Source organism: Salvelinus namaycush, chromosome 13 (genome assembly GCF_016432855.1).
Source record: "Salvelinus namaycush isolate Seneca chromosome 13, SaNama_1.0, whole genome shotgun sequence".
In the NCBI taxonomy this organism is placed as follows: domain Eukaryota; kingdom Metazoa; phylum Chordata; class Actinopteri; order Salmoniformes; family Salmonidae; genus Salvelinus; species Salvelinus namaycush.
The window spans coordinates 32,649,995-32,659,859 of record NC_052319.1 but is presented as its reverse complement, the minus strand read 5'-3'; the positions used below and the strand labels follow the sequence as shown (position 1 = coordinate 32,659,859).

The following is a 9,865-nucleotide window of genomic DNA, read 5'->3' as shown; positions in this document are numbered from 1 at the left end:
AAGCTACATGTTCAGTTTGTCATCATTCAATCGTAAAAGACATCACAATATACTCCAGCAAATGTGATTCCAGATTTCTGAGCAAGATACAATCTATATACAGTATATACACTGAACAAACATATTAACGCAACATGTGAATTGTTGGTCCCATATTTCATGGGCTGAAAGAAAAGATCCCAGAAATGTTCCATACGCATAAAATGCTTATTTTTCTCAAATTTTGTGCACTAAATTTTACATCCCTGTTAGTGAGCATTTCTACTTTGCCAAGATGATCCATCCACCTGACAGGTGTGGCATATTAAGAAGTTCATTAAACAGTATGATCATTACACAGGTGCACCTTGTGTTGCGGACAATAAAAGGCCACTCTAAAATGTGCAGTTTTGTCACACAACACAATGCCACAGATGTCTCATGTTTTGAGGGAGCGTGCAATTGGCATGCTAACTGCAGGAATGTCCACCAGAGCTTCCTCCAAGCGTCCTCCATCGTTGTTTTAGAGGATTTGGCAGTAAGTACAACCGGGGTTGGATGGATACATGTTGGCTGGGTGAGGTTGTGAAATCTCAATCAGATTGTCTCCCGGAGAGATGATCAATGGTGCTGACATTTTATCAATGCCACAAAACCCAAGGTTGAAGTATGGGTAAAGTTTGTCAGTGAAGGTACAACCAGTAAACAAGTAGATACGAGACTTGGTATGAGCATCGTACAAGGAGACCTCACCCTCTTCATAGTCCACATTGACCCCTATCGTCTGGGGCTTCTTACTCAGGGAGAGGGGGGTAGAGTCTGTGGTGCAGGCCTGGTAGACATTCCCTTTTCCCAGCTGGACAGTCCAGAGTCCATTCTCAGGCTTTGCTGCAATAACCTTTCTGTTGATGGACACTCTGGCCACTCCTTCACTCCAGAGAGTATTTCCCTTCACCTGCACCTCGTAGTAGAATCTCCCTGAGGAGAAGCCCTCCTTTCCCAGGACGCTGGAAATGTAGAAAAACATTTATGGGTTGCCAGGGAGGTTTTGTCTTCTACCAGCATGTCTTGCTTGTTTCGCATCTTCAGAGAGGAGAAGATTTGGGTGGGCAGTATCAAGGTCCAGACTTACATCTACTGACCACTGCTGTATCATCTTCAGCTCAGCATCACATAACCTCTTCACTTCCTTGTTCAGTGTCTCTTCAAACTGAGAGCCAGCCGTCCTCGCAGCGTTCCTCACAGTTCCGATATACTCAACACTGAATCCTGATCTCCGACCAGTCCTTGGTGGTTCTTTTTGCTCAGGGATGGGAAGCTCTGGAGCAGGTGAAAGTAGTCCCTGGTGTGTGAGAGATGCTCTAGCTTAGAGCGTCACTGCTTTAGCTCAGTGATTTCCGTCTCCAGCTCTTTAATGAGCCCTTCAGCCTGCCTCTCAGCTGCTTTCTGCTTCTCCTCAAATCGCCTCAATAAGCTCAGCCTGGCTACTCTCAATAGAGCACATTAATTCTGTAAAGACCTGCAAGCTTTCCTTTATCTCTTTCTCTGCATTTATTTTGTTGGACTGTGCTGTTCCTTTAATCTCCTTAACGTTCTGCAGTCGACCCTGAATTATTTGCTTCACATCAACATCAATCTTTTCCAGCTGAGCTTTCATGTCCCTGCTTTCGTCCACTAGAGAGACGATGTTGTGGGCATTGTGGTCAGTCTCTGTGCAGAACTGACACACATATGTCTGGTCAGTCTTACAAAACTGCTCCAGAGGTCTATCATGCCTCTTACACAATCGTTCTTCAAGATTCCCCACAGGGTTGATCAGCTTGTGTTTCTTTAAAGCTGGGACATTCTTATGAGTCTCCAGATGAGTCTCACAGTATGAAGCCTGACAATTTAGACAAGACTTCATGGCCTTGACCTTCCCTCCAATGCAGAAGTCGCAGTTCACTTCTCCACCGCCAGGTTTGGCCGCCGCTTGCTCCAAGTGGTTGGTGTCATTCCCTTGACCTGGTGCCCAGAAGCGATCAACCAGTTCAGAAATGAAAGTATTGACCTTTAGCTCAGGTCTTTTGGGGAATGTGTGCTTACACAGTGGACACTGGCACATGACATTGGTTCTCCAGTATTCGTTGATACAAGCCATGCAGAAGTTGTGATCACATGGGGTTGTGACTGGATTCTTGAAAACATTCAGACAGACAGAGCAATGGAACTGATCTTCAGACAGCACAGTGCTAAATGATGCCATGCCTGCGAACAAACAGAAAGTGAAATCAACTTTCCTGAATGAGTCAGCAATCTGTGTTATTTTAGCATTTACAAAATATGTACACTTACTGTATGTATTTCCTTCTCACTTATTTTATTTATTAAATAAACAATAAAGCAGGAATTTTAAACACAGAGCAAACAAGAGTAGCTGTGATACATAAGAACATGAGAAGATTTGTTCTTTCTCTTCCCACTGGGCACACACTGGTTGGGTTGAACCAACGTGGAAGAGACGTTGAGTGGAAGTCAGTGCCCAGTGGGTTCTTACCTGAGACGATGGGTGTTGTTGACTGATCTTTGTTTTGCTCTTGAATCCTGACGACTCCAAGTGCAGGAGACTTCGTGCTCAAAGAAATGTATAAGGAGAAAGTGTGTTCGGGTCCTCAACATTCAGCTCTGCTGTTTAGTTTCATTTCAGCACCAGGCTCCTCCTGACACCACATTGAAATACATTGAGCTTCCTTTTCCATCTCTTAAAGGAGCAGATTACTTTTTATATGGGTGAACTCTCTACATACTTTTTTCACTGTTGTAATACAATTATATCATAAAAATATCACAATGTTCACATGATATGTTATTAGTTTAGCTCATTAAATTGAAAAGAGATCATTTAGAAGGGTGTAACACCAACCTTACACTTGACCCTCCCACTGGGCACGGATGTCAATTCAACGTCTATTCCAAGTTGGCACAACGTCATTTTATTGAAACAACGTGGAAACAACGTTGATTCAACCACTGTGTGCCCAGTGGGCTGACACTTTGGGCAATGGGCACAGAGGTCAATACAAAAGCAAGTGTTTGTGTGTGTGCATGTGCGTGTGCGTGTGCGTGTGTTTACCGTGCTGAGGGTACATAGTCTCTGCAGTATCTCCAGGCCCTTCTGTGTATTGACTCCAGGGTGGATGAGGCAGAGTCTGGAGTCACAGAAAGAGCTGCAGTTCCGCTCTGATTCCATGGCTGGACCCAGTCTGTCAGCCCTCACACACACATCCTGAGGAACAACACATAGCTGTCATTAACTGTTTCAACACACTACAATACTACATACAGACACTTACACGTAAACTGAGAGGAGAGATACAAACATATATTTAATACCATTCTTAAATGTGTTTAATAACACACAAACTCCTATTCTCTCTTCCCAGTCTCCCACCAGGGTAGAAATATTGAGTTTCACAATACACAGGAGTGCAGAAGTAATGCTAGATTTAAAAAACTATACCCAAGTCTCCTGCTACTATTTATTTTTATTTAGATTTATTTTATTTTGTTTATTTCGATTTTTAATCCAAGGCCCCCGTCCCTGCAGGAGGCCTTTTGCCTTTTGGTAGGCCGTCATAGTAAATAAGAATTTGTCTTAACTGACTTGCCTAGTTAAATAAAGGTTAAATAAATACATAAATAAATGAACTCAGCACACTGCTCAATGCTCACCACAGGGTGGAGCCATTACAAAAGTCCCAATCCCATCTAACAGGACAGGAATGGTGTTAGCAGCGGCCAGTCACACTGCTCATGGGAAGTGTAGTGTAATCTAAGGGGAAACACACTGACAGTGAACTTTGAAACACTAGATTCATATAGGAGTGTGCGGTAGGTCGGCAGAATGGAGTGTGAGGAAGGTAGCCTAGCGGTTAAGGGCATTGGGCCAGTAACTGAAAGGTCGCTGGTTGAATCCCTGAGCCGACTAGATGAAAAATCTGCCTCTGCCCCTTGAGCAAGGCACTTAACCCTAATTGCTCCTGTAAGTCGCTCTGGATAAGAGCATCTGCTAAATTACTAAAATGTAAATGTTAAATGAATGTGACAGTAAAAATTACACAGCTTTGTGAATACGGGTAGATTGGACACAGACAATTACCACAGAAACTTCAGGAAAGCTACTGGGAAAGGCAATGCTTAGAAGGCCACAGCGAGGTCTGACCAAACCCGACTAAGAGCACAGGATTTGGCCAATTGGAGAGGAAGATTGCATGCTTCTGCTTGTCCTCAGTCTCCACAAAACAACACAGAGCTGAATGACATAATATATGACCACACTTCAGAGAGAAGCATTTAGATGTATGTGAGAGTGTATTTATTGTGCACTAGTTTCACTGTAATATCATACTGTTCTACGTGACTTACCCGGACACCACAGATGTTATTGAGCTTGACAGGTAACTTACAATGCAAGACAGTGGTCCTGCATATAAGTGAGTGGTCTGGTCCTTGACAAATAAACAACAAATATATCCATAAACCAGAACATGCAGCAGCTAGAAGAACCATAGGATTATCTTAGGCGTTTTATGAGGTTACACCTGGGTTACACTGACATGTCGCTGATATAATTATGCACAATGGAACATGACATCATACAATGTTTTGATCTGTCTTCTACAGTACCACTTTAACAACCACACGTCATTTGTGTACATCTATCTGTATGTTTATAGTTGTGTGTATGTGCATATATGCGTGAGTGTGTGTGTATCTGTCTGTACCTGGGTATAGATTAATGTGTTTATGTGTGTCCTAACTGACAATTGTGTGTGTGTGCTTTATGTGTCACTGTCTGTGTGCTGACTAAGACATCCCCAGGGCAGTGACTGTCTCTCAGTATCGATAGAGTCGCAGGCTGATGACAGGGTAGGCTATTCTCACTATACTGTGTGACTTACATTGTTTTACTCACAGGTCTAGTGCAGTCAAAAAATGAGATTTTCCTGTGTTTTATATACACTCAGTGGCCAGTTTTTTAGGTACACCCATCTAGTACCGGGTCAGATCCCCTTGTAGACTTGAAGGGATGCACCTGGTCAGGAAAAATGTTTAGAGATGCTGTGGCGTTCAAATGTTGCTCAATTGGTATCAAGGGACCTAACGTATGACAGGAAAGCATTCCCCACACCATTACACCACCGCCACCAGCCTGTACCGTTGACACCAGGCAGGATGGGACCATTGACTCATGCTGCTTATGCCAAATTCTGCCTGCTATCAGCATGACACAACAGGAAAAGTGATTTGTCGGACTAGGCAATGTTTTTCCACTCCTCAATTGTCCAGTGTTGGTGATCGCGTACGCACTGGAGCCGCTTCTTCTTGTTTTTAGCTGATAGGAGTGGAACCCGGTGTGGTCGTCTGCTGCAATAGCCCATTTGTGGCAAGGACTGACGAATTGTGCTTTCCGAGATGCCTTTCTGCAGACCACTGTTGTACTGCGCTGTTATATGCTTGTTTGTGGCCGCCTGTTAGCTTGCACGATTCTTGCCCTTCTCCTTCGAACTCTCTTATCAACAAATTGTTTTCACCCACAGGACTGCCGCTGACTGGATGTTTTTTGTTTGTGGCACCAATTTTGGTAAATCCTAGAGACTGTTGTGCGTGAAAAGCCCAGGAGGCTGGCCGTTTCTGAGATAATGGAACCGGCGCGCCTGGCACCGACGATCATACCAAGCGCAAAGCCGAGTAGGTCACTCGTTTTGACTATTCTAATGTTCAATCAAAGAGTAATAATGCTTCAACCCCTGTCTGCCTTTTTATACAGCAAGCTGTAAGGATCGACGCTGGAGACGAGAAGTAAGTACAGGGAGTGAACATTTACTGGGAAAACGGACATCAAATCAAAACAAGAACAGCGTCTGGACGGGGAATATAACGACAATAATGCTGACACGGGGGATCCAACTGAGGAACAGACAGATATAGAAGGGCAATCAACAAAGTAATGGAGTCCCGGTGAGTCCAATATTGAGCAGCTGTGCGTAATGATGTTGACAGGTGTGCGTAATGAAGGGCAGCCTGGCACCCTCAAGCGCCAGAGAGGGGGAGCGGGAGCAGGCGTGATAGTACCACACCCTCTAGGGGAACCACCTGGCATACCACCTGGGCAAGCCTGATGGGCCGGCCGAGGCATGGGCACTGGACAAGCTAGCTGAGGCGTAGAAGCCCGACGAACCGGCAGAGACGTGGGAGCCTGGCTAACCAGCTGAGGCATGGGAGCCTGACGATCCGGGAGAGGCATGAAAGCCTGACGATCCCACTAAGGCGTGGGAGCCTGACGAACCGGCTGAGGTGTGGGAGCCTGATGGGCCGGCTGAAGCATGACGTGGGGTGGGCGTCTGCTGATCCAACTGAGGCAAGAGGACCTCTCGAGCCAGCTAAGGTGGGAAGCCCGCCGAGCTAGCTGAGGCACTCCCGGTTCCATCGGCAACGGCACACGGACCTAAAGTCACCAACAAAACAAAAAACAAAAACCTCCCTGATGCTTCGTATAGTGGTGTCAGCATTCTGTATAGTGGTGTCAGCATTCTGTATAGTGGTGTCAGCATTCTCAGCTTCTACCCCCAAGCCATAAGACTGCTAAATAGATAACAAAATGGCTACACAGACTATCTGAGTTGACCCTTGTAATACATTTTTGCACTGTCTCTATGCACACTCAGAGGACTGTACACACTCAAGCACACTGACACTCCAACACACACACAAACACTCACTCCATCATTTCCTCACACACATAATATGCACATACATTTATACTGACTCTACACACATGCACGCCCACTCACATACAATCATCATATACGCTGCTGCTACTATGTTTATTATATATCCTGATGCCTAGTCACCTTTCCCCTATACATATCTACCTCTATCACTCCAGTATCCCTGACCATTGTAAATACTGAAACTGACTGACTCTGTATATAGTATGCTTACGTACTTTCTCATATTCTTATTATGTTATGTTTTTGTTCTACCTTGTTATTTTTAGTATTACATTGTTATTGATTACTACATGGTTGGGTTTTGAGTTTACAAGAAAGGCATTTCACTGTACTTGTGCATGTGACATTAAAAGCGTGAAACTAGGCCTCTTACTCAAACCCTTGTTATTTTTTTGTCTTATGTTGCACCTACCCCACATTCTCCAGGAAAATTCTTATCATGTTACTGAATGTATCCAGAGTATTTTCAGATTGCGATATCAACAAATGTGGCAAAAAGTACAGTAAATGTAAAATGCACATAAAATCAACAGTGTAACGTTTGGATTCGGTCGTGTGTCAGGTGAACCGTTGTGTTCTAACCTTTAGTTTTAAAAAGAATCACATAATCTCAAAACGGGTCCCTTTAATTGCTTCCATGGTTATGCATACTGTATGCTTTCCATATTTCTTCTGTAAGAAACATTTCAATTTATCCCTATCCGTATAGGCCAATTCCCACGAGTATAGGGGTTACTAGACCAATACGAAACCTCTCTGCCAAAAACAGCTAGTTTTCAGTTCCCTCCACTCAGACCACTCCCAGACAGTACTAGCAAAATTCTTGATTGAGAAATTGCTCTTTGCTAAGAAGCTATTTTTGTAAATTTTTGACCATTTTAATTCTAAACAATCACAATAAGGTACTTAATTGTTACTCAGAAATTATTTGATACTGAGATTTTTTAAAAGTGGCTGCATTGGATCTTTAATCAGAGGTCTAGTGCCAGGATTGTTTTTCAATTTCAGTGGGTAAATAAGTTATCGACTAAAACAAGGATCATCAGAATGTACATGCTTCCTCTCTGGGCAACAACCCTCAACAACTACCAGTTAAAACACACAAGTTACTATAATGCCACCAAAGCCTGTAAGCATACAAACAACCATGCCTTATATCAGACAGCATATGGTATAAGTCGTAATTAGGCCGATTAAGATGACATGAATTGTAGTTGTCTTGTCCAATGAACAATGACTTCTTCCGTTTCTTTTCTGGGGGTCTGGGAAATGCCTGTAGTTTCCTTCCTCGTATCCTTTCATCATTTTCCCAGTTTAGATCACAGCTTTGGGATTTCCTGCAGACACAACCGGGCCAAAGAGGCTTTCCACCGGTTTTTCAAAATCCTCTCCATCAGTTTCAATCACGTTGAAAAGTGTGGCACCTTGACGAGGTCAACAAAGGTCAGTTAACACCTAACACGGAGTTCAGCATGAGCAATGCACATGAAACCCGATTCCAGCCCCGGCTGCAAGGTGATGGACATGTTTTGACAGTACACTGCATAATGGTTATAAGGTGTGTCTCTGTCTACATTTGTCCTGGACTCGGGCGGAGAAGACAACTTTACTGTAAGAGCTTATAGTTAGCCTCGTGACAACTTCACTAGTCACCTCACTCGGCTACATCCATTATGTTCACCTGTTAGATGATGTGCTATCATAATCAGTCAGAGATCAATGGCCAGTAGGACTGTCAGTGATAGGTGGCTATGTTTCTACTTTGTCCACCTTTTCAATAGAGAAATTATGTTTCATCCATTTATTGTTCCTGTCAGTTTGCCTGACCCAATCCCCTCTCTCCATTTAAGATCAGAGGGGTGGCGCGGGAGCAATGGGTGATGTGCTATCATAATCAGTCAGAGATCAATGGCCAGTAGGACTGTCAGTGATAGGTGGCTATGTTTCTACTTTGTCCACCTTTTCAATAGAGAAATTATGTTTCATCCATTTATTGTCCCTGTCAGTTTGCCTGACCCAATCCCCTCTCTCCATTTAAGATCAGAGGGGTGGCGCGGGAGCAATGGGTGAACTGCATGCGGTTAGCACAGCTGGACAAAGCCCGGCCAGTGTTCTGCAGGGGCAATATTGAAACATTCCACCTCACGCTGTAATCCATTTAGCAATTTATTCTAAAGATGATCAAGCGTAAGAATGCAGTTATTGGTTATTGCTTGCCCTTGCCAACGTGGAGAAAATGTATAGATTCGATTTTTGTTTAGGTTTTCTGCTTTCCCTCTTCGAAAACACATTTCTTCTAATAAAATCATCCTACTTTGGTTTAGCACCTTCTCTACATGATGTGGGCTTAGATCATAGCTGGTGCAGAGTTAGTCTATCTTGTCTCTGCTTGTAGATATTGAAAGTGTTAACTTCATCCCCGGTCTCCCATACACATAAACATTAAATAAATTCCAGAATGTGTTTTACTTTAAACTGATTTAAAATAAGCATGTTTTCAAACAAACTACTTTGTCTTATAATCCTCTGATAAAAGATATTTGAGAAAATAAAATGAGTGAAAAATATTAAAATCTCAAATAAAAACAATTAAATGTTCAATGCAGCCATTTTTATCTCAATATAAAATAATTTCTGGGTAACAATTAAGTACCTTACTGTGATTGTTTTAAATTAAAATGGTAAAAAAGAAACAAAAATAGCTTCTTAATAAAGAGCAATTTTGCAAGCAAAAATGTTGGCAGAACTCTCTGGGAGTGGTCTGAGTTGGGAGGGGGAAAATGAAAAATAGCTGTTATTGGCAGAGAGGTTTGGAACTCTCTTATTGGTCTATTAACTAATTTACCGCCTGGTGATGTCACCAAAACAGGCTGAAATTAAAGGCAGTCTTTTCAAACAGCTCTTACATGCTGATCGAACCATCTCCGCGCATGAATATGCCATTGTGCGCATGTTGATTTTGTTTATCCCCACCAGACGCGTTCATGACTCACAGGATAAAATACCAAAACCAACTATATTAATTTGGGGACAGGTCGAAACACACATGAAGCATTCTTGGACATTTAGCTAGCTTGCTGTTGCTAGCTAATTTGTCCTGTGAGATAAATATG

The 9,865-nt window shown here is 43.0% G+C and overlaps 1 pseudogene; it reads right to left on the bottom strand.

Moving 5' to 3' along the window:
- Nucleotides 1-413: 413 nt before the first annotated feature.
- Nucleotides 414-2,659, bottom strand: LOC120057969 (annotated as a pseudogene).
- Between the last annotated feature and the right edge of the window lie 7,206 nt (nt 2,660-9,865).